Source organism: Armigeres subalbatus, chromosome 1 (genome assembly GCF_024139115.2).
Source record: "Armigeres subalbatus isolate Guangzhou_Male chromosome 1, GZ_Asu_2, whole genome shotgun sequence".
NCBI classification, from domain to species: Eukaryota; Metazoa; Arthropoda; class Insecta; order Diptera; family Culicidae; genus Armigeres; species Armigeres subalbatus.
The window spans coordinates 296,901,919-296,925,719 of NC_085139.1; the positions used below are offsets into that span (position 1 = coordinate 296,901,919).

General features: G+C 41.4%; 1 protein-coding gene and 2 long non-coding RNA genes across 3 annotated transcripts in view; 2 read left to right on the forward strand and 1 right to left on the reverse strand.

Moving 5' to 3' along the window:
* Positions 1-20,271, reverse strand: part of LOC134207485 (neuropeptide Y receptor type 2-like) — a 241,911-nt gene extending 221,640 nt beyond the window's left edge. Inside the window, exon 1 of the mRNA XM_062683198.1 lies at positions 20,147-20,271. The gene's annotated coding sequence lies outside the window, so the exon portion shown is untranslated. The remainder of the gene's footprint in view (positions 1-20,146) is intronic.
* LOC134216155 (uncharacterized) lies at positions 5,521-7,610 on the forward strand. The gene is made up of 4 exons (XR_009980527.1): positions 5,521-5,682; positions 5,786-6,101; positions 6,166-6,874; positions 6,961-7,610. It is a non-coding gene; the product is annotated as an uncharacterized LOC134216155 (long non-coding RNA).
* LOC134216164 (uncharacterized) lies at positions 7,643-8,526 on the forward strand. The gene is made up of 3 exons (XR_009980529.1): positions 7,643-7,749; positions 7,808-8,231; positions 8,294-8,526. It is a non-coding gene; the product is annotated as an uncharacterized LOC134216164 (long non-coding RNA).
* Positions 20,272-23,801: the final 3,530 nt, after the last annotated feature.

Consider the following 23,801-nt stretch of genomic DNA (forward strand, 5'->3'; position numbering starts at 1 on the left):
TCCTCTGGAGTGCCTTCTTTCTGGTATTACAACAACTAGTCCACACACATGGCACAGCATACAACTTGGCTGGGCTAAAAATTTGTTTATAAATCAAAAGTTTGTTCTTAAGCCAAAGTTTTGATTTTCTGTTTATAAATGGATATAGAATATATTTGTTACATTTGGCTTGAATGCCTCCAATGTGACTGTTCCCGTTACCGACAACAATGCGAAGACGAATTTCCAAAAAGTTAAACAAACTCGTCGACGTAGATTTTGTACGTTATACCGTGGACCCCCGATAATTTGAACGGTACCTCATTCAAATTAACGGGGTTTATTTTTAATTTGAACTTTTGGTTACTCTATTTGCATCAGAAAAACTGGTTTCTGGCTGCTCTCTTTGCTGGTTTGTTTTGATTCTGCATTCCGTTTCACGATGTTCCATTTTTCTTTTCTCGATTCCACGTGTTAAATGACGTTTGAACCATTTTTAATTTGAACGATGTTCAAACGAACGGGGTTCAAAGTAAAAAGTGTTCAGATTAAAAGCGGTCATATTACCGGGGGTCCACGGTATTGATTTCTCGTATGTCAAATATTCCCTGTTGGGATACAAATAATAATTTTAACTATTGTAGAGTATGTGTTGGAATTCATATATGTGTTTGAGCATTAACAATATTTTTAGTTCAATTATTTTACTCAAGTTTAGTGTCTTCCTATTCTGTTACGTCCGGAAAACGGTCGCGTACGGTTATCAATGCTATACCTGTATACATGGATGTGCATGTTGATAAAACACTAATTCAAGAGGATAGGTACTATTTATACAGGAAAATTACCTCCAATCTAGTGATTCAGGGTAATCTGCTCCCCAGGGAAGTAATTACGATCGACTTTGTCCAATCTGTAGTAAGTAAGTTAGGTTTAAGAAACTAGGCACATACTAGATTGTACTCTTCGCAAATCTTTTTAAATTCAATTTACCTTTGATAATTTACGTATGAATCCACAAGTAATATTCTAAGCTTTTGGACTGTTCGCAATATTTACTTAATTAGGCTCCAAATTCTATTTTATGATGTGACTAACTAAACACGTTATCAACAGCGATTTGTTATCATAAATAGCTCTCTTCCTACACCTTTCTTTGTGCTAGTTTGTTTTGCTTCAGTTTCAGCAGTTCCTTACATCGCATACCAATGAAGGCAAGGCTTAATAGAGATCATTGAAAGAAGTGTATACGAAAAATACTGGCTTACAATCTCTTAAAGCTAAAGTGCCTATATGGCATGTTCAGGATATCATGTGTGTGTTACGAAGATTGCGTAACAGTGACTTTCAAAAGTCAATTTTTGATCCAGCAGAAGTCCCAAATATTTAGCTTCGCTAGACCAATTAATTGGAACCGCATTCAAAGTGAAAGCAGGATAAGACCTCTAGCGTTAGTGAATCGAGAGCCCTAATCCACTGCCCACGCGTTGAAGGCACCTGCTACAACTAATGGTTTAAGACCAGTTAGTCTCGTTACAAGATTATCTAACACCCTAGTATACTGCTCTATGCTCCATCTTGGAGGACAGTAGCAGCTGCAAAAGTAAACTCCGTTTACCTTTGCTATAACAAAACCCTCATCATCAGCAGATGACCTCCCGGGGTACCTCCCGCAAGTCCAGATGGTCACTATTCCGGACTTATCCGCAACCCAACTGCTATGTTTGGCAGGGATGCGGTACTAGAGTGGCCCAAGCTTATATGGGAAAAGTGAAAAGTCTGAAATTTCAAACCTTGCACCCTCAAATGACAGTTTGGGGGTCCCAGAAGCTCCCCTGAAAATTTCAGCTCATTCGGTCCAGTGGTTGGCGTGCGCAAATGGCTCAAAGTTTGTATGGGAAAAGTGATCCAAATGTATGGGGAAACGCAACCGTTTCAGTTGTTTGTTTCTAGGTGGCGCTGTAGTCGACATTTTCCTGTTGTGGACAAAATGTAGAACCTTTTTTATACAGGGGTTAGACAAAAAGGTTAAGATAGGCAAAATTTTGTCGAAGTTCAAATCAGCATAACTTTGCGTAGAAAGATCCGATTTCGATGAAACCGGGACCTTCGGACGCGGAAACTCTTCTAGTATACTGTCCCCATGCAAAACCTCAGATTGGCCCTTGGCCACCGGAGATGTTCCGGGTTTTCCGAGGATATGTTAAAAATGCATTTTTTCTTCAGCTTGTCGTTTTTTCTGACGTTTACTGCCATCATGTTTTATACTCTCCCTGGAAACTAGAACTAATAAGCTGACCAATGCTGGCTGCAGATCGAAAATTCGTTTGGTATACGCAAAGATATGGTCATTTTCGTAAAATCGGTACAGGATTGGCCATACACCCTGAACAAATGTCATTTTCGCAGAACACCCGGAACCAGTTACAAATTGGCCAGAGAGTCTTACAGTCACCATAATGTATCTTTAATAAAGATCCTATATTCATCGTCTTGGGAAAATATGAATTTTGACACCCATATATGCATAGTTCCAGACGGTGCCAAAACCGGCCCCTCCTGGAAGGCCCTTGGAACCTGCTATAAGGGTGGCAGTGGACACTATCACTCTGGAAATGTTTCTGTAATCATCGTCTCGCAAAGCCATGAACATAGATACCCATATTTGCATTATTCCGATCTGTTATCATTTCATCATGTTCCCGGAACCGTTTTTACGGAAATGGCCATATCTCTGCGTAGTTTTGATGGATTCTCGATCTACAGCCACCATTGGCCGGCATATTAGTTCTAGTTTTTGGAGAAAGCATAAAACATGATGAAAGTAAACGTCACATAAAATGACAAGCAGTGGAAAAAATGCATTTTGAATATACCTTCGGAAAACCCGGAACATCTACGGTGGCCAATGGCCAGTCTTAGGTTTTGCAGGGGGGCAGTATACTAGAAATGCGTCCGGTTATGATGGTCCTGATTTTATCAAAATCGGATTAGTGTACGCAAAGTTATGATGATTTGAATTTCGACATAATTTTACCTATCTCAACCTTTTTGTCTAACCCCTGTATAAGGAAGCGACTGGTGAAGACCGGATGTAAATCCCTTTGAAATTGGCCAAGTTATAAGCATCCAAAGTCGAGGGTGTCGAGAATGTCCCCCAGGGGTGTTCGGTGCCGTGCGAAATTAAATGCATGATTATCACGCAATCTCGCGAATTTTTATCCGATTGGTAAATACTTTCCGTGCTCTGTACAGTAGTGTAGCTAGAGAGGAGGGGTGACTTACCACTGAAGCCAACGAGCTGAAGTTTTCAAGGGAAGACAAAATTCATGAAATATTTGTAACGAGTTGTTTTCGGACATCGTGATGCCCGTTGCATCAATTTTAGAACGATATTATATAATCGTTACAGACAGAGGGACAGAAGGACAGAAAACAGAGAGACCTGGGATATTATATAAGTTATATATTTTCAAACAACAGTTTTAATTTTGTTTTAACTGTATAAAACTACAAAGTTATCAACAAACAACACTTATACCTATATTAATTATTTATTTCAACTGCTAGGCCTTCCTTTATAACAGAGCAAGTGCAACCTGGAAAATTTTGCCTATGCTGTTGAACAACTTTGAGAAGATATTGAAGCTGTTCTTCATTTTTTGTCAGTTTTCCACAAAAATCTTGAACTAGTTTAACTCCTCTTTCAGCACAGTCATTCACTACCAAAAATGAATTAATTTTATTTCTACTTTCAACAAATTCTTCCAATTCATCCCATATACTAGGATCTTCTTTGAGAAAATTTGCAGATATTCCAGAAATTTCAAAAAAAAATCATCGTATTTTGAGAAACAAAATCCGAAAGCGTACAAGAAGTCAACTTATCGATGGTAGATATTTTAAATTTTACTTTTCTTACTTCATCACCCTTACAAGATTTTAAATTGTGTGCCATTTCTTTTCTCTCATCAGTAGATATTTATGGGTCGAAAAAACCCAGAGCGACTAGTTCTTCACTCAAGAACCATAGATGATTTGCAAATCTTGAAGCCGCAGCCATATACACATTTCTTGATTGAACGCTCTACTAGTGGAGGGTTTCTCATCTGGAAGCAAGACATAGAAATATTTACATATAGTAGAAGTTACCATCTTATTTGATTATATTCTTACCTCCTCCATCAATAGTAAAAACGCTGGTAGCTGATTGAGATTCCAAGGAAGGCTCTGGTTCCGTTGTTGGTTCTTCTTCGATTTTGCCTTTTTTAACTCTCGCAAAGGCAGATCCAGGCCTTCCAACTTCCCTTTGCAGAATAAGGAACTGTTTACCCTTATCGTTTTTAATCAAATTTAATGCATTTCGTCGAGCAATGTCAAACAATCGATCCAAATTATTAATGAAACTAGACTCTTGCTCTTTCTGTTTATCTCCCGCGTGAGAAGATTTTTTGATAATTGCTCGCATTTTGTTAAATAATTTTAGGAGCTTAACAACAGCATTGTAGTGTTGCATTAGAGGAATTCTATATTTCTCCAAAAAAATTTGAGTTTCAGTTACTACAGTTTTACCAGCTGGTTTTATACTCAAGTGTTGATTTTTCATTATAAAACGCATCCGACCAAGCACATCACCGTTTGAAGGCAACTTTACACCTTTAAAACTTTCAATTGGGACAACAAGTTCCATACTTAATTCGTCCTTAGATTTTGAATCCATTTTATGTGTTCCACTTGCACGATCAAATATCACTTCACACATTTCTCTTGCAGGACCAGTGGTTTTGGAGATACAACGATTTGAAGAGTGAAAAATTAGTTACGTTATATCGAGGTACACCTGTAGAAATAAAGAGCTTTTATTTGATTTGTTAATACAACAAATAGGCCTAATGATTTGGGAGTGACAATTTTATGAATAATTAAAATTCCTGAAATGATCGATTGTTCTGAATACCCTATATTGAAATTGGTCACCATAAAGGGAAATAATAAAATGGGTCCAATATTGTTCTATAAGGAACGATCCTACCAAATATAAAGTAATTTTGAGGACCATATCAATAATGTTGGAACAGGATGGCTGTATATTCTTATTTGAGGCTAACAAAATAAATGGAAGAAGTACTTAATTTATTTCGTGTATTTACATTCACGCTTCGAAAATTAAACTCTAAACTATAGCATAAACCAAACCAGGAACTAATAACCGGGACGTGATTGTCCCGAAGAACCGATTAAAAATTCATGCAACCCAGAAGAGCTCACGAGACCAGCACCGCCAGAGGCGCTAGTGTATTTTACTCAAATTGTGGTAGATTTGTGAGAGAGTGTTTTGTTCAGTGTAGACTTTTCTACTGTCAAAGTTTTGTTTACATTCCTCAACGGATGATGTCACGTTACTTCAGTACAGAGTGTATGTAATTAAGAGTGGCGACACTGTCAGAATTGGAACAGAATTCATCTGTCATTCCCATACAAAATCGTGTTCCAAACGAGCAGGAGACCTGTCAAATGCGGCACATGTCGCCACTCTTAATTACATACACTCTGCTTCAGTAGTGTTCGGTTATTTTCTTCCGCTGTATTTTATTTGCACAAACCGGTGGTAAATAACGTTAATAAAAAAACAAACATTAAATAAAATTAACAATAATCAATGCATTGCCGCGGTTTTAGACGACTTCATGGCATCGGATACAGGTAAGAATCTAATCAAGAAATTTTGGAATAGAATTTAGCTGTTGTTCGCTGATTGTTTAGACTTAAAATCTACTTTTCAATAACCATAGTTGCGGTTTTTCAGCTAATATGTAACGGCCAGGGGTAAAAATCCACATATGGGAAGCTGCTAAATTGTTGCTTGCTAATCCCATGAAACAATTCCGTTACCTTATCACTAGCAGCAGAACGCCAGCTTACCCGCATCGACAGAATATGAGTTACATATTTACATGAAACGGTCGTGTGTACCCTGAACTGATAGTATTTACTCGAGAAATAGATGCCGGAATGCTTGGTGGAAGCAGCCCTGAAAGAAGTTTGGAATGCTTGATCGTTGCTGGTGTTTCAATAACAGATGACAAAAGCAAGATTATTTTGACGGCTATTTCTGGAACAAGGTGAGTTCAATATTAAATTTTCTGTGACTGAATAAGACTTTAAGTCTTCCACACTTATCTCCAGATATCGATCCGGAAATAAGAAAAGACCATCGAAAAGTATTTTGCTTTCCAATTCATCAAGAATTGCACAGCAGGAGGAGAAAATCATTCAAAGATTTGCTCCGAACAAGTCTAATCTGTATAAAATCATTCAAAGATTTGCTCCGAACAAGTCTAATCTGTATTGGCTATACAGCAACTGTTTGAGCTGAATTTGATCAACATCAAGAAAGTTAGCATCAGCGTCATAGTACCTACTGAGCCATTACGGACGAATATGATTATCTGAACGAGAATTAAGCAAGCGGAAAACGATAAAAAAACACATGGATTCGGGCTCGGAGAATTCGGTTTGGTGAAAAACGAATCACGGAAGAAATTTCGAAAGTCTAATGGCAGTTCTTCTGATATCATGTCTCATAATTTGCTGCTGAATATCTAACCGGGAGAAGTAAACACGCATATCGTTGAGCGAATTTTGAAACTTGACAAAACTGCAAAGGAACGGTTGCTGGCAAAAAAGTGCAAACCACAAGGTATTATAATAACTGCTAGAATTTTGCCCTCATGGAACCAGAGTCGAGTGTGCATTTACTGAAGGCTGCGGATAGCGCATTTGAACAGTAAGGATGATGACGTTATTACTATCGATTCGTAATCGCCGATGTTAAGAAGGAGAAGGCGGATAAACCTGGGGATAAACAATCAACCTCCAAGGTATTCAATAACCGGTCAGTATGGTGCACAACTTGATTCACCCTATGGTATTAGCCCACCCACACCAGCGTGTATTGAATTTTGTAAAATTGTTTTACAGAGTCTCGTTATTGTCAACAATCCATGATCGAATGTTTCACTTCTGAGAATATAGAAACGCCTGTCGGATTCTTTGCCTTATTGGTGGCAGTGGTAAGAAAGCGCATTGTGAGAGCATGCCTGTCTCCTGTATTCGAGAGTGCTGTCCGACTGGTGGCCATCATAGCCGCGGTGCTTTGATGTAATTAACTTGATAGTGTCAATCTCATTCGGGTGACCAATGTTAGTTTGTACCTTTTACTATACTTTTTTTTAAACTTTCTAAAACTTGTTTGGTGGAATGGCTTATATGTATTCCAATAAATTCCAGCATTTGATGACTCTAAAGATTCATATTTCGACAGGAACAGTATAGTATATGGCCTTCTACAGTGTTTCACTGTTAACTGACCGTTAAGTAAAATAACTCATGTCTTACATTTCACACCAACAATAAAATATGTATACACTAGATAAATAAATTAATTCTATATCAATTGTTACATAGAACCAAAATGAACCGAACAACAACATGCAAGCGACACGGTGGCAATTCACATCTGGCTGGTTTGAACTCTCTTAGCAAACCATTGCAAAGCTATCTCAATCAGGCTCCTCCATCGAGTCTTGATCCGTTCAGTGAGGGAGGTCCAAATAGCGAAGTGGGTTGGGGTACTGCTGGTGTTTTGGATACGTGTTGGTTCAGCAGATCCAAATGGCTGTCCAAGCAGAATATTTGAATAGTCAGATCCTCAATCAACCATTGCCACCGGAAACCCTTTTATTGTTGAATCAGTTGCTGAAGTATTTAGTGAGTATTTAGTTTGCTAAAATTTTTTGTTAGTTAGTTACGCATTTCCTAATTTTAGCAATTACATGTCATGCAGAATAATTTACGATGTGAAGGCGCTTTCAATAATCAAATGCCGATTATTTCGAAAATAAAGCAAAAAATCGCTGGATTGGAGAACCACCCAACAAGCAGTCAACATGAAGCACCAACAGCAGCATTTTGGAAAAGCAACTAGGTACCTGGCAAATAACGTCGATCGTGAACTGAATGATCTAACTACGTCTCAGAATAAATTATCGGAAATGAAATTAGGTAAAGAACATATCACCATAGCTCTAAAGGCGGTAGTATCGGTACCGGTTCTACTAATCAACACTGATCAATGGAAGTTGCCAACCATTGACAAGGATGAAGAACACGATTTTACTGATTTTTGTCGTGCATCTAGAACCATGGCAAAATCCACACTTCCCACTTCCCACTACTGAATCAAACATCTAGTGAGTATTCTCGAAGTTATTATCAAGACAATGCAATTCATGAATCCCAAATATATTTTTAGCACCTGGTCCACCTGTCGTGGAGGAATTGAAGGTGGATGACCAGATTTCTCAGTCGAAACTGTCAGTGACGATTAGCCTGCTAGACAACATACTTTCACAGATTTGCTTGCTATGCGCTTGAATCTGGAATACCTAGAAAGTTTTGTATGCTATTTTAAATCAATAATCAGTTATATTGCATCAGGGCACTAAAATGTATTAGTATTGCATGTATTTTGCAAATGATAATAAAATTGAGAACCTTATACTGTAACGATGATTATTGGCTGAAATAACATTATTTCTTTACTGAGATAAATCATGAATTTAAATTTATATTAATATTGTAAGAATTTCTTAAAACAAACTTATGAAAATTCATAAGGTTGCTTAATGAAATTAGTAAAGTAAACATAAGATAAACATATACGTTAAGGCTCCCCCAGACCTAAGCAATTTCACTGCCGCGACGGCGACAACTAGTTGCCGCGATTTTATCGTTGGGTCGCTGCAAGCAATATTCCATTTACACTTCCATATCAACGGCGTCAGAATCGCTGTCGCCAAGCGATAGAATCGCGTCGCGGCTGTCGCATCGCGTGTGTTTGGGGGAACCTTTATTTGTTATAGACCTGGTTCATCCAAAGTTCATGCTGGTTCAAGGCTACCTTATGTTTTTCAAACCGATTCCTTGTGGCTAATTTTCATAAGGTAAACTAATAAGTTTTTTACGTGAGTACTGCAGCAATATCCGTTTCTGAAGCTGCTAAAACTTATCAAAACCGGCTCGTTTCTTTTCTATCGATTAGGACACAATAAAAACCATTCTGATTACAAAACTAAGAACAAGTTCAAGGAATATTAATTCCGTGAAGAAACGATGACCAAACAGCAGGTTGAAAAGCCGACTTCTAGCCGTTACACCCGAAACAAAGCTGCAATACCGGCGGCATCTGTGATTAGCCTTTGTATTGCTCAAATTGCATCAGATGTCTACGTTTCCGAAGCAATGACCCTTGGAAGTGGGAGTGCATGTTGTTTTCCGTAATCATGCGGTCCTTCGAAGCCCTCCACGATGTCCTTACTGCTAACAGTTGAGGCCCTCATTACAATCATGTTTTCTCAATACACGCTCCATAAGAAACTAGATCGCACAATAGGTATGTAGATTTAGCAGAATTTGATTCAAATCAGTCAAAAATATTTAATTCATCACACTCCATTTGCAGCTAATAAATGTTGTAGCGCAGCCTCGTATGGCCTACGTACATAAGAAATTCTTGTGCTTATGTTCCGGATAGATAAATGTACACGAAATTACCTATATGACAACGCGGGGCAAGATGAGTTTATTGGTGTGAAAGTTATCCGCCGACCAGGGGACAAATACGGAAACTGAGATATAAGATGTTTGTTTCCTTGGACGTGAAGTAAAGGCAGCAAGATGTTATGCCGGACTTGGCGAACCTGGGATCGTCAACGATATCGCTGTCGTTGATGTGTGAAACTGGAGTTGTACGGGATAAATGTCGTCGTTTGAGAAAGCTTTGCGCTTAACAGAGTGGGTCCCAGCAGGTTACCAAAATCAATGAACTTTGGCACATCTTTCATAACTCACTCAGCGCTTCTCAACTAAATGCACATTGTGAAGGTGAACAAACACACGGACTAACTGTGAACGAATTCTATGTATTATGGCTGAATAAAAGCATGATTCTGCAAGGGAGACATGATGCAGGGAGAAATGAAATGCAAAGACAGATTTTGTTAGTAATGGAAATTGAGCAATTATTTCGAAATAAGTTCATGACATTCTGTGCCACTTAATAATTAAACCGCTTTAAGTGTATATATGCGTGGAGCCTCCTTAGCCGTGCGGTAAGATGCGCGGCTACAAAGCAAGACCATCCTGAGGGTGGCTGGGTTCGATTCCCGTTGCCGGTCCAGACAATTTTAGGTTTTCAATTTGTTTCGACTTCCCTAAAAGTATCATCGTGTTAGCCTCATGATATTCAAATGCAGAAATGGTAACTTGGCTTAGAAACATCGCAGTTAATAACTGTGGAAGTGCTTAATGAACACTGAAGACGACGAGGCAATGTTTCAGTGGGGAATATAATGCCAATGAAGAAGAAGAAGAAGTTCCTACACAAGCATACTAGGAGTTAACATTCTGAAAACAGTATGGTGAGGGGTATCTATAAAACAATAAAGCGGTGATTTCTTTCTTTCAGTAAGTTAAAACGGGAACAGTTCCCTATTTAGAGTGGTTAAGTTTTGACAGCCTTCGTGTATAGTGTAGTATCCGCCCTAGCTACACCCAGTGTTGGTAAAAACTCAAATTCTCAAATCTCATCCACGATTCAAATCAAGCGCGAGGCAAACCTCACCCGACTCATGGCCAAGAGAATCGTCCATGATTCGACTCGCGATTTGCATCATTGCGTGATTTTTGCATGTTCTTCTTCGTTAAATTCATCGGAATAACTTTCATTGCTTAAAACAATGGATAACAAATGCATACGTATACATAAAACACGCTTCGATGGGGTATTAACACTTTTTAGAGCGAAATCATTTTTCGGTGAATGAGCGAAACGATGCGATTCTGCGTGCGCGATGCTCTCTATGGAGCATCGCAAGCGAGTTAGCTTGTGCATGAGGCTTCAGTGAGTGAGATTTGAGCATGATTCTACCAACGCTGGCTACACCACTGGCTGTCTGGTACACCAGTCCCAACAAGCATTGGAGTCTGATAAAGAGCTTATTTCGCCACAATTTGTCTTGTTCAGCTAAAAAACTAGCTTATTCAACTTAAATTGTTTGTTGGGGTGGCAATCGAAAGAATCAAGATTTAGTTTTATCACTGACTGCACACCCGAGCAGACGCGCGTTTAACTGTATCACTTAGGGCAAATTTCTTCACCTTCGCTTAACTCTTAAGCGGTGCTCACCCATACGTTTAAACCTGGTTTAAGGCTTAAGCAGAGGTGAAGAAATTGACCCTTACAGTATTTATCACAGTCTCGTAATTAGATTAAAGAACCCAATCTCCCACGAGTTTATTATATATAGAAATAAGTATTCGATATTAGCAGTGGAGGGTAGCCAACCAGCCATTGTTTTCGATTCATTCAACTAATCAACTGCATTGGATGTGGATTTCGTTAACCCGTCGAAGAGATTCTATAACATTACCCCGAAAATCATTCCTCAGAATGCTCTAAATCCTTGAATGTGTTTCCTTTATTCACAATAAGGTATCCATCCAGTTGGAAATACCCGGGAATAATGCGGTAAGTCATCCAATCAACCGGGAAATTCATTTATAGAGTGATGGATAAACACCGTTTGCTTAAGTGTAGGATTATATGTACAAACTTTAATCAGCTTTATGACAGATGCTTCTTCAGGAATAAGGTGCAATTGCCAGATCAATAACGTGCGAACACATTGCAAACTAAATTGATTGCACTGACTAAGTTGGTGCCACAAAGGAAATCCGAAGAATCGACTGAAGGAATCCCTGGTGGAGCTTCCTGTGGAATCTTTGGTGGAATTCCTGGAGAAATCTTTGGTGGAACTTCTCGAAGAAATCAAGGTGGAATTTCTCAAGTAATTTCAGGAGGAATTCTTAGTAGGCCTTACGGTGGTATCCCTGGTGGAATTCCTGGATGAATCCTTGATTGAACTTCTCGAGGAATCCCTGCAGGAACTCCTAGGGGAATTCTTACTAGGCCTCCTGGAGGAATCCCGGGTGGAGCTTCTGGATGAATCTTTGGTGGAACTTCTGGAGGAATCTCTGGTGGAAGTACTGGAGATATCCCTGGTAGAACTTCTGGAGAAACCTTTGGTGGAGCTTCTGGAGAAAACTAAGGTGGAATTTCTGGAGGAATCCCTGGATTAATCCTTAGTGGACCTTACGGTGGAATCTGGTTGTTCAACAACTGATAGAATGTCTGTTGGAACTCCTGAAGGAATTCCTGGTGAAACTCCTGGTGGAGCTTCTGGAGGAATCTTTGGTGGAACTCCTGGACAAATCCCTGGTGGAACTCGATGAATCCTTGATGGAACTTTTCAAGGAATCCCTGCTGGAACTCCTAGAGGAATTCTTAGTAGACATTACGGTGGAATCCCTGGTAAAACTGCTGGTGAAATGCTTGGTGGAACTACTAGAGGAATCCATGGTGGAACTTCTGGAGGAATCCTTGATGGAACTTCTGAAGGAAATCCTGGTGAAACTTCTGGAGGAATTCCTGGAGGAATCCTTGGTGGAACTCCTAAAGGAATCCTTGGTGGAGCTTCTGCAAAAATCTTTGGTGGAACTCTTGGAGAAATCCCTGGTGGAACTTCTGGAAAAATCCTTAGTATGTCTAACGGTGGAATCCCTGGTAGAAATTCTGGAGGAATCCTTGATGGAACTCCTGGAGAAATCCCTGGTGGAACTTCTCGAGGAAACCAAGGTGGAACTTCTGAAGTAATCCCTGGTGGAACTCCTGGATGAATCCTTGATGGAACCTCTCGTGGAATCCCTGCTGTAACTCCTAAAGGAATTCTTAGTAGACATTAGGGTGTAATCGCTGGTAAAACTGCTGGTGGAATGCCTGGTGGAACTCCTGGAGGAATCCTTGGTGAAGTTTCTGGAAGAATCTTTGGTGAAACTCCTGGAGAAATCCCTGGTGAAACTCCTGGAGGAATCCCTGGTGGATCTTCTGGGGAAATCCTAAGTATGTCTAACGGTGGAATCCCTGGTGGAACTCCTGGAGAAATCCCTGGTGGAACTTCTGGAGAAATCCTTGGTGGAGCTTCTGAAAGAATCTTTGATGGAACTCCTGGAGAAATCCCTGGTGAAACTGCTGGATGAATCCTTGATGGAACTTCTCGTGGAATCCCTGCTGAAACTGCTAGAGGAATTCTTAGTAGGCCTTATGGTGGCATCCCTGGTGGAACTTCTGGATGAATCCTTGGAGGAACTTCTGAAGGAATCTTTGGTGTAACTTCTCTATTAATCCCTGTTGGAAGTTCCTAGAAGAATCCTTAGTAAGCCTCCTGGAGGAATCGCTGGTGGAACTCCTGAAGGAATCCTTGGTGAAACTACTGGAGAAATCCCTGGAGGAATCCTTGGTGGAACTCCTGAAGGAATTCCTGGTGAAACTTTTGGTGGAATCCTTGGTGGAACTTCTCGAGGAAACCAAGGTGGAACTTCTGAAATAGTCCCTGGTGGAACTCCTGGATGAATCCTTGACTGAACTTCTCGTGGAATCCCTGCTGGAACTCCTAGAGGAATTCTTAGTAGACATTACGCTGGAATCCCTGGTAAAACATGTGGTGGAACTCCTGGAGGAATCCTTGGTGGAACTTCCGGAGGAATCCCGGGTGGAGCTTCTGGATGAATCTTTGGTGGAACTTCTCGTAGAATCCCTGCTGGAACTCCTTGAAAATAGATGAAGTGACGGAGCGGCAACAGAATGTGTTGTACGGATCCGGAACGTTCTCCTCTTGAACATACATATCTTTTAATCCTCCAGTTCTTCGTCATGTTGGATCAGCGCCTCCCGTTTTATTTTTGGTCGAAAATTGCTTTTACTAATATCGCAGGTGGAAGGTGAAGGAAAACCGGTGAAAGTAAAAAAAAAAAACAAAAACACAATGCTGTCATGTTTTGCACGGAAAGCAAATGATGGAGAAAAACTGACAACTGACTTGGTGTCTTTTCATTTGTATACCTAGAACTCTACACACCGAGGGAGAGGTGAAGCGCAACCCCGAAAATTCCGAGTGTCTGGTCCCGGTTATTAGTTCCTGACCAAACTTAACCAAATTTTGAATTCTTCAATTTATGTCAATTTTGAGTAAATTTGTTTAGCGTGTTAGCTCGAAGGTAAAATGACGTCAGAAAATTGCGAGATTAAACATCGAACAATATCCCGGATGTTTTCTACTAAAAAAGATCCCCCCTTGCCCCTCTTATTCACCCCTCCTCTCTAGCAACACTACTGTACAAAGTATTTACCAATCGGATAAAAATCGCGAGATTGCGTGATAATCATGCATTTAATTTCGCACGGCACCGAATACGCCTGCATCGCCGCCGCAACGTTGCTCTCATTTTAAACACCCCTGGGGGACAAGCTCGAAACCCTCGACTTTGGATGCTTATAACATGGCCAATTTCAAAGGGATTTACATCCGGTCTTCACCAGTCGCTTCCTTATATAAAAAAGGTTCTACATTTTGTCCACAACAGGAATCCGTTGACTACAGCGCCACCTAGAAGCAAAAAACTGAAACGGTTGCGTTTTCCCCTACATTTTGATCACTTTTCTCATACAAACTTTGAGCAATTTGCGCACGCCAACCACTGGACCGAATGAGCTGAAATTTTCAGGGGAGTTTCTGGGACCCTCAAACTGGCATTTAAGGGTGCAAGGTTTGAAATTCAGGATTTCATGCATTTTGGGCCAGTCTAATGCGGTACGAGTCGGACATCAAGGCAACATCAGTCTTATTCTCGTGTACCAACTGTTGTAGCAGCGCTTGCCCGGCCTCGCAATGGCTGAGCTACTTGCATGACCGAGCCCGTCTGGAGGCCGGACAGGCCTGCCCACCGGATGGGTGTTAGTTGTCTGTGCCAGAATCACAGATCAAACACCTCGGTGCGGCCTGGCAGGTGTGAGCCTTGTGACCTTCAGCTCCACACCTCCGGCAAAGCCGGCACCGATCAGGACCTTACTTGCCTGCAGCGAGGACTTCCACTCCTGCTTTGCCTCTACAACCATGTTGCAGAGGATCAGCACGGACTTCTTAATGCCCTTGCTGTACTTCCCGCCGTTGTTCAGAAAGGACATGATTACGTCCGTTACGTCTGAAATCACCTCCATTTTCTATCACTTTCGGATGAATTCCTGGAGGAACTTCTGAAGGAATTTCTGGAGGAATATCTGAAGGAATGTCCAGAGGAATTTTTTGATGAACTTCCCAACGGACTCGTTGAGGAACTTCCGAAGAAACTTTGGAGAATTTTTGAGAGAAAATTTGAAATCAGTTCACGCCGCCGCGCTGCCACCGCCGCTGGGTGAAAATGATCTATCACGCCGTCGCCGGGTACATTGATCAGTACCTGATGTGAACCAGATCATAAATGGTAATGACTAAGCTGAAATATTTTGGAAATTGGGACATTCTGGGGAAATGATTTCGGAGTAAACTCCTCCTGCGGAATGACATACAATTCTTGGAATGTCTCATTTTCATTCAAATTTATTTATTTTGAAGCAGTCAAATGGTACTATTGTTCTATCTTAACACTCATAAATACCAAAGCAAAATTTAATTTCAAAATGAATGAAAACTTCCTTGCTTGCAGATTGGAAATATGCTTTTTAGAAATACTGTTGGGATCTGCATGGAAGACAACTTAAACTGAGATGCGGCAATAGAAATCATATTACCGGGATGATGTTGACAGTCCTAATGGCCTGACCAGACAAAGAAACGCTGCCTGCTGCAAGCGCTACGTCGTTGTCACTCAACTTTCTTTACTTACTAATGGGCCCTGTATACTTCGACTGGTGCAAAGGGCCGACATGAAAGATCTCCATCCTGAGCGATGTCCGGCTATCGCTTTAAGGCTCCCCCAGGCCTAAGCGATTTCATCGCCGCGACGGCGACAACTAGTCGCCGCGATTCTATCGTTGGGTCGCTGCAGGCAATGTTCTATTTACGCTTCCATACCAACGGCGACAGAATCGCTGTCGCCAAGCCGTAGAATCGCGTCGCGACTGTCGCGTCGCGTGTGTTTGGGGGAACCTTTAAACTGTTGCCAAGTTGGATTTCGATCGACTTCTTTTATTTCTTTATAAAGGCTACGCCGTCTGCCTCTTCTACAATGGCCAGCTAGGTTCCATTCTAATGCTTGTTTACATATTTCGTTTCAGCCCGTATGTAAGTTCTGGTCGCTCCACTTTTGTTCCCGAAATAAACGATGCAACAGTTGAGCGGATGTCATGGAGTCAGCTTCGACTATTTCGGCTGATACGCGATCGACCTCTAGGGCTTTGTTCGATTTCATACTTTGGATGGCCGCTTGAATTTACAGGAGCTTCGATATTACGCCTGATCCTATGCAAATCATACCGGCACTTGCGCCTAGATTAAGACATGGGTATTTATTTATTTCATCTTTGGTTCAGAACCACACAGACTACAGTATCTTAATCCTATTTTTGAAGACAAGCTAACATTATAATCAAACATATCACATACATCGTTCAACAATCTACAACATCTGTCAAGTCAAGACAAAATTTTCAAAACGACTTATCTGCTTTTGTAAACAAAGATTCAAACGACGATTTGACGAATCTGATAACTCTCCCACGCAAACCAACACCACCAATAGGTAGGCGAAGGATTCCGCTACCTGTTGATGGTGTTGGTTTGCATGGGAGGGCTATCAGATTCGCCAAATCGTCGTTTGAATCTTTGTTTACAAAAACAGATAAGTCGCTTTGAAAATTTTGTCTTGAAGTGGTTTGTTGTAACCGTAAGCAGTGCGGTGTGCCGGGGTCCAAAGCAATTGGGGATTGCGTAATCGGCGGCTAGGTGCGTGGAAGTTGATTTCCCGAAGCACGCTACTGCAGTCAATATTATCACGGATCATGTCAAAAATAAAAAGTCGTTGTAAATACGTTCGGCGAGTGTTTGCAAGCCAATGAGCGTACATCTGTGCTCATACGGTGGCAGGTTATCGGGATTGGTCCATGGCAGCTGTCGTAATGCGAATCTGACGAAACGTTTCTGGATGCTTTCTATGCGTGATGCATGAATCGCATGGTAAGGAGCCCATATTTGAACTCCGTACTCAAGAATGCTTCTGACCAATGGGCAGTATAATGTTTTCAAAGCATAAACATCATCGAATTGTGCAGAGTTGCGGCGCAGGAAGCCAAGCATAGTGTTGGCTTTGGAGATTGTCTTTGAGATGTGCTCGTTGAACCGAAGCTTACTGTCCAAGGTAAGGCCAAGATCCTTTATGGAGTTAACTCTCATAAGCGGTAACTGGTTCATCGAATAGTCAAATCTGATTGGTGAGTGAACACGGGAAAAAGTAATTATTCTGCATTTGGTGGCGTTGGCTTGCATTCCATTTATCTGACACCACGATGATAAGCGCACAATGTCGGCTTGAAGTGCACAGCAATCTAAAGCTGACTTCACGACTCGGTAAATTTTCAGGTCATCCGCAAAAAGCAGCTTGCACGAGTGTAGCTGATCGCAAATGTCGTTGATAAATAGCGCAAAAATTAAAGGTCCTAGGTGACTCCCTTGTGGAACGCCAGACGGAATCTCGAATTCATCGGAAGTGGCGTCACGAACCTTGACGAAGGCTTTTCTTTAAGTCAAGTACGAATGAATCCAATTGACGATCCATGATGGTAGACCAAGACGGTTCAGTTTCAAAATAGCAAGTTCATGCGGAACTTTATCAAATGCTTTCGAAAAGTCAATATACACAGCATCTACTTGTTGCCGCTTCTCGATGCATCCAATAACACTATTGGTGAAGCTCATCAAATTAGAGATCGTCGAACGTTTTTGCATGAATCCATGCTGGAATTCTGATATAACGGATTTAACGGCTGGATAAAGCATGTCATGCAACAGTCTTTCGAGTACTTTGGCCAAACAGTTCAGGATCGAAATAGGTCGATAATTTTCTACGCTATGTATGTTGCAGATCGGTGTAATTGATGCGTGCTTCCAGGCATCAGGGAACACGCCATCCGCGAGTGATTTTAACTAGTTGCGATAAGATAAAGATGAAGACGTTTTTGATGGCAGTTCATTGGTCTGCAACGTTGTCTAAAAAATCTGCAGCACGTATCTCCAGTGCTTCATCGAAGGAACTTTCCGCCGTAGAATCTTCCAGTCGGTGTGTGTTGAACCGTGTCGTCCAACATTCTCCTCCCGCCGGCAATTCCGAGCAATGTTACGATTAAATGATCCTAGAACTTTGTCTGAATTTTTTTAATGGAGAATTTTTGCTTTACGAAAAGTTTTCTCCTTACTAGGGTGGGAATCGAACCCACATTAGAAATTGTTTACGAAAAATGATCACGTCCGAAAACTCATACTCGGTTTGTAACAAGCCGTGGTCAGTGAAGAATTGGAGTATGTGTTTTCTCTTGCTTCGGACAGCAGAACGATCGCGCGGTCCGTCGAAAAATTGTGTTCTGCATTGCACGGCCGGTAATAAAGCTAATCAGTTCAGTGTGTGTTTTCTCCTGTGATTTGAGCAAGTATGTACACCGCGTGGTGGTATGTGTTATGGTCGTCGCGAAATAGTCCTGTATTGATTTTACGATTGATCGTATTTCGAATAGCAAGCAAAACTGTCGCGTGATCCGAGATATTTTGTTTTGATCTGTACGGTTCGCGTTTTTATTTGTATTTCATATAATCCCCTCCCTTAGATCGCATCACTTACCAAAGTGAATCCAGATAAAATATCCTATGCAACTAACACAATACTACATTCCGTGACAATCGTGGAGATGCAGAGGTGTTCTCGGTCTCTAGTAGCAACGAGAGTCGAAATAACAATCCTACCTTTCCTATATGACCGTAAGGACGTGGCCGGCGCCGTTATTGACTTTAAATACGTGAGCTTCTGAAACGTGTACATTGAGAATGGATAGCATATCCCATGCTCCATTCACATGGTTCTCTGTGCAATTTCACAAGTTCCAGTCAATCACGGAGTAGCAACTACGAATTGTACGGTCATAATGCTCATGCTCAGCCGTGGTCAGTGAAGAATTGGCTTCCTGTCAAAAGTCACTTCAAGGCCAAAAAAATTCTATCAATCCCTTTCATGAAAATCCTAGATCGGTTAAATCAGGCATTGCATTACTAAGAACCAGGCTTGTAAAATGTCATCTGCATGTCATTTGACTTATTTGTTAATAACTTTCTTCAGAAGTAAAATTCACATTATAATTTTAGATGTACTCATAACGCTTGAGTAGGGCTATATTTTTGTTCAAGGGTACATTGCTCTAAATATAACATCTGAGGCTGGAGAGTGAAAACTCTCTAAAATGTCACGTGTCATTTGACATAATGTCATTTGAATGACATTTTGCCTCCCACGCCCAAGATTACATATTTACAGCAATGTCTTGTTAGACAAAGGTGTAGACACATTTAAGCGCTATAAGTTCGTCATACATCAAGAATCAATAGCGAACTTCTGAAAAAAGTTCTGGGAAAATTATATAAACGATTGCAAATGACATTTTACAACACTGCAAGAACAAACACTTTTGAGTATACACTCAGGCTCGAATACAGTGAAAGCAGTAAGCATTAAGGAATAATTACTGTCAAAAATCCGTATAAATGCCATCTTTTCACATCTCTTGAAGTTTTTCGAATTTTTCGGAAAGTCTAACGAACACTCGAAAAAATCGCGTTACAATAGACTAGTCCTATTTTGAAATCGCACGATTGCTAATACAATATTGTCCTGAGAAATATTCCGTTTGAACAATGAGTTCATGCTGTATCAACACAAAAAAAATCAAACGGTTCTTGATAAAATGACCAACCGTGGCAAACGTAATGTTCTTCACAAGTTTTATGTTTACTCTTTAACACCATTTTAATTATTTATATATGCAGATACGGTTCAATATACTCCCCAAAATAGCTTCACGTCTATTTCCATTTTCCACGGCACAGCTACCTTCCAAGAAGTACGGTTAGAATATATTTCGAAACAACTGATTAACCTTTTGTGAGTATTCCTTAGAGATGGTAAATTATGGCGAACCTAAACAACCAAATCATGCGGTTCAAAATCAACTTACCTTTCGAAAGATTCGCTGTCAATCAATCACTGATGTAGTTTTTGTCAAGGACTACCAAGTTTCCACAAAATTTTCGAACACGGCCGACTTGATTTTCTTATTAATTTTATGCCAAATCAAAAAACTCCGAACTCACTTTGCATAAATTAAAATGGTTTCTTTTTCAAACAGCCACACTTTTCTTGCCGTACCCAAAACGGCTTACCTGTGCTTCATTTGTTTAATACCAAACGATGATGAACCGCTTACAGATGCGACATCGGTGAAGGTCAACCCACTCAGTATTCAAAATAATACCATCCTTTATAAATTATCTCCCCCAGCTCAATTACAACCACCGTTCCACTTCCACACATCGGCCCTTTCCCTTGGTAACTACATCCATCCACAGATCCACAGCCCAACAAGTACACACACACGTCGCGGTTCACTTCCGCCTGTTCGGCCTACCATCCCGGCCCGGCGGTGCTCCCCACAGTCAACCGACGACGGCACACGCCTTTCACTTTCACTTACTGGAAGATCCACGACGTTACTGCACTGCACTCTTCAGTAGCTCCAGTGAACAAAGACGGCCAGAGTCCAGAGTTCCGTTCCGTTTCAGTCCCGTTCCGAGTGATCCGTTCGAGTGGAAATCCGCGACCAGACTGACGGTTCCGGCCTCCGAGATCAAAGTAATAAACAGAAATCCCGCTCCGTTCGGCCGCCGAATCGAACAAACTGTTGAATGGGCGCTATCGGAGGGCTGGGAACTGCGCAGGTCTACGCTCCACAGCCGGCATCCCGACGGAGCACGTGGCCGACGGTGCCGAAGATTTGTTTGATAACATGCTGACTTGGGAGCCGGCTTTCGCCGGTTTGTTTGAAAGGATGTAGGACCGGTGCGATTGCCGGTTCCTTAGCGCTGGTTTGTTGTGGAGTGAAGCCACGTGCTGGTTGCATTTCGTAAAGTGTGAAACAACTTAGGCGTCGCTGCCGAATAAGGAAAAAGCGTCGCTGTGAGGTACGATATTTAATGTTACGGTTGATCGTACACATAATCGGAAGATTTCATTATAAACATTTCCTTATCTTGGGTGATTTATCTATAATTGTTCAGATAAATGGATTTCTGGAGCATAAGTAGACAGTGCTTTCAGCGACTTGTGGGTATAAGAAGCTTTAAAGATTTAGTGTCTAATATAATTTTCTGCAGAATCTATCTAAACCTCTCGCGCTTCGATTCAAAAGAAACTTTTCTTGGGCATGCGGTATTGGACCGCCCTAATAAATATGCTTAAGATGTTTTCTAGCCGTTGCCTGCCTAATCATCTTTTATTTGTCTTTATTAGCCAGTCTTTCAGCCCAAGGCTGGCTCGTCTCGATAGCCTAATCACCTAAATTGTATCTACGGATGGACTTTTCAATGATCGATCATACGCTACCGGGAAGGCTAATGCGGCAATTTGATCATCAAAGGCAAATATTTGAAACAGAGGAACACATTCGGTGTCGGAATTTGACTATTGTACTCGTCCTATTGTCTCGTTTCTTTTGATATATGTTTGTCTGCACCTCAGATTTTTTGCTGTCTCGCGATGGCGTTTCCTACCGAAGCATCCGAGAACTACACACAGTTATCAGAGTTTACAAATTGTTGGTTTTCAACATGCTCTCTCCCATGTAGTTCCGGGTTTCCTTGTTTCTGGTCATGGCGAATATCCAGCAAAGCCAGCTTCACTATTGGGCGTTTTTAATTCCTTTCTACGGTGTGTTCCACTGCACTTTGGATTTGGACGTCCTTGCCTTGAAGATTTCCATGACACGGCCGTAGCCATCCGTTCCGCTTGTTTTGATCTACAACAACAACCACATCTCCGGGCTCCATTGGTTTCACGGGCTCGAACCACTTCGTCCACGTTCGTCTCTATAATGTTGGTAGATAATCGTGGACCCAACTATTCCAAAACACGATCGCTTAATACTGCGACAACCTCCAATTGTCACACCAGTACCAGTGGACTCTTCGGTTTTACTATACCACTCGAGCCGTATAGCAGAATGTGGTTCGGGGTTAACGCTTCTTGTTCTGCATCGTCCAGTAGAATATACATCAGCGGTCGTGAATTGACGAGCGCCTCCGCTTCCATCACCACAGTTTCCATATCGTCGTCGTTTGGATTATGAACATCTTGTGCGATGTCTTCCATCGCTGTCTTCACCGAACGAACCATGCGCTCCCAACAACCGTCCATATGGGGGCAGATGGGGTATGGAAATGCAAGCTCATCCTCGCATTGGTGAACGTCACTGTACAACCTTCATGAATGGTTTTTAGCTGCTCCGTCAACAGGTTGCTAGATCCTCGGAACCAAGTTTCATTGCCGGAGTAGAAATCAGATGGAAATCCTATGCTTGCACAAAATCTACGAATCGCCATCAGACAGGACTGTGAAAGACTGTGATGCACCGCCCGCGTACTGAGACACGTAAGCAATTCTACCCAGCGCTTTGCCAGACTGCGCCCATGCTTCACAAGGATTGGGCCGAAGTAGTCTATACTAGAGGCCTGAATAAGAGAAACGCGGATTGAAAATATGACTCTGCCAACACTGCATTCAATCTTCTTCATCAAATAACAACACATAAAAAGGAAGAAATGGTTTATGTAAATAAAATCTAACAATCCGCTATTTTATGTGTCCACATCACCTAACAATAGAATCCAATAAACAAAGGAATTTTAATTCATAATCTATAAATGACTTGCATATATTATTGCAAACTAATGTAGAATACATTCAATTTTGTTTATTTAAAAATGGCATAAAAACGAATTTGACCGTTTTCAGTATTTGAGCCAATATTTTGGCTGTTTGACAGGTCTCCTGCTCTATTGGCTGCTGTTTTTTGACGTTTCGATTGGCGGCACATACCTATCCGCGTTTCTCTTATTCAGGCCTCTAGTCTATACCAGTGTAGCTGAACGCTCGGATATGGGGCGTCAATCGAACCTTCGGAAGTGGTGCCATCATTGGTGGCATAGGTACAGCCTTTTAACCCTTGCAGTGTTGACAGTTTTTGGCGGCACGTTGTATCAGAGAATGCAACTTCGAAATACGGAACTGCTGATGAAACTCGTTGAACACCGTTTCACGGTTCTAATGCTTAAAGCGACGGTGATAACTATCACCGAGCAGCGCGGTTAGCTTGTTATCGGTAATATGACAGGGTATTTTGTTCCAATGCACACGCCGGGAGCGACCTCAATCCTGCTGTTCATTCTCACAACGCCATCATCGTCCATAAATATACGAGGACTGCTTATACAGCGGACTACACTTCTCAATTAGCTCCTTTGTTACTTTTGTTGAACTCCACATACGGTACTCATCAGGAATGTTTCACACTGTCCTCTTGGGTAAGCGGCCTAGGGTGGCCTCTCTTTCCCAAAATCTTCGCTGTTTTTAACACACATGCGGTCGCTCGTAATACACGATTCCTGTTCGAAAATCTGTTCCCGTCAATCAAAGGTTGCGGCATTTTTCGATGGTGCTGAAACACGACTCGTACTTCCTTTTCTTTTGTCGATTGCTTAGCTGGTTGCTTCGGCCATTCGTTTTCCTACAAGGAGAGAAAATTAGGACCGGTGGTGTAGCAGCGGCTGCTCGGGTTG